Source organism: Notamacropus eugenii, chromosome 3 (assembly GCF_028372415.1).
Source record: "Notamacropus eugenii isolate mMacEug1 chromosome 3, mMacEug1.pri_v2, whole genome shotgun sequence".
Classification (NCBI taxonomy): Eukaryota; Metazoa; Chordata; class Mammalia; order Diprotodontia; family Macropodidae; genus Notamacropus; species Notamacropus eugenii.
The window spans coordinates 373,949,682-373,951,491 of NC_092874.1; the positions used below are offsets into that span (position 1 = coordinate 373,949,682).

Consider the following 1,810-nt stretch of genomic DNA (forward strand, 5'->3'; position numbering starts at 1 on the left):
CACAAAAATAAACTAAACTATTATAATAAACTAATGACAGGAGAAAAATGTGATGATAAGAGAAAATACTTGCTTGAAGGGGCCTGGATTACTACAGTCTCCAAATTAAAAAAAAATTAATATTTAGAGTACACAGAAATTCAGTAGATAAACCATTTTGGAATGAAGAGGAGGAAGGACAATGCACTGGGAGGTCAACTTACCAAATCAAAAATAAAGTAATTTTTCAAGCACAAACTTTTATAAATACTGCATATTCTATTATTTTTACATTTGAAATGACTAAGTTATAAATTTTCTATATAAAAAAATGGAAAAAAAAACTTAAAACTTTTGCCTTGGGGGATTAACACCCCAGTGATCAAATTTTAAATCTGGTATTAGTGCAGTGGGATTCATTTGAAGTGAAATATTACTCGGATTTGGAAGCTATTATTCAATTTTGGCTCAGTAGTTTCTGCTGTTTCATTTCAAATATGGAGAGTGTGAGACAGTGATAGATGATTGTCTGATCTGATTTCCGTAGTGAATTTGTAAAGTTGCTTGACAACTCTGAGTCCAACAGGAATGATTCATAAGTCAAAATAAGGGGGCAGCAATATGCATGCATTTCATTTTTCATCTACCTACATCACAATCCCTATTGCCCAAAGTAACTTGAACATTTACATATTCTAGTTACAGTTACAGTGGTCCTGAAATTGTCTAACTTTATTTGGTTTATTTGGGCAGTCAGACTTTATTAGCAAAGGCAGGTCTCACACCTTAGGTGCTCTTGGATGAACGGTTTGGTTTTTTCTTCACCATCACTGGCTTCTGGCTTTGAAGGATGGTGCAGATCTTTCCATTATTTATTCTTGCCAATGATCCAGTGAACACTGTTGAGTGTGGCCCAAATGTTTTTTGTTGATTGTGGTCCTCACATAGGAAGTGGCAGGTTTCCTCTGACCTTCCCTCCGCTTCAGCACTACCATGATGACCTTGCTGTAGGAGGCCAGCTCAATTCCCACTGTCTTGGGGTGGATCAGACCATTGTAGTGGAATGAGTTTTGGGCCTTGAGGTTGCTGGGCTTGGTGTTGCACATCTGCTTGTTGCGTTGGATGAGGAAGCTGGAGCAGTTCCAAAGTACCATACACAGTAGGTGGGCTGACATGGAGGCTGCAGGGGCTGCATTAGGGGAAGCTCCCAGAGATGGAAAGGGCAAAATTGTCTAACTTTAAAATAATTCCTCCATGTTACTTCAAATGGAAATTTCTGAGGGGTGGAGTCAAAGAATTAAAGTTTTTGATTACATTTGGATTCCATTCATTAACAATGTGGACAGTTAGGACTAGAAGTTAAAAGCCACTAGTGAGCTGGTCTAGCATAGGGGGTATCATTCAAGTTGAATCTTGAAGAAATGAATTTTAATGAATCCTTCCTTATGCACTCTTCAAAGTGGATTAGTTAGTATTCACATTTACCATGAAATCAGGAATGACTATTGATCTACCATATAAAGGGCATGCCATAGAACAGAATCCCATGAAAACCATGGTCCATTATTTCACATGAGACATAATATTATTATGCAATTAGGTTACGGTTCTTGATGTCTGGAACAGTGCCAACACTCACTCCAGTAAGAAGTATGGGAAGAAAGAAACCCACTTGCATGTTGTATCAGCAAGGACCCTGACATACACAGGAGAGTCTCCTGTACAGGTTCTTAGGTATGCTTTTCTAAAAGGAAAGCAACTTTTGAGGTGGGCAGCAATCTACTTTAATCAAGCACATATATCATTCCCTTAGTTCAAGGGAAAAAGTCAA

At 38.0% G+C, this 1,810-nt stretch overlaps 1 pseudogene; it reads right to left on the reverse strand.

Annotated features, from left to right (window-relative positions):
- Positions 1-765: 765 nt before the first annotated feature.
- LOC140531686 (large ribosomal subunit protein eL28 pseudogene) lies at positions 766-1,154 on the reverse strand (annotated as a pseudogene).
- Between the last annotated feature and the right edge of the window lie 656 nt (positions 1,155-1,810).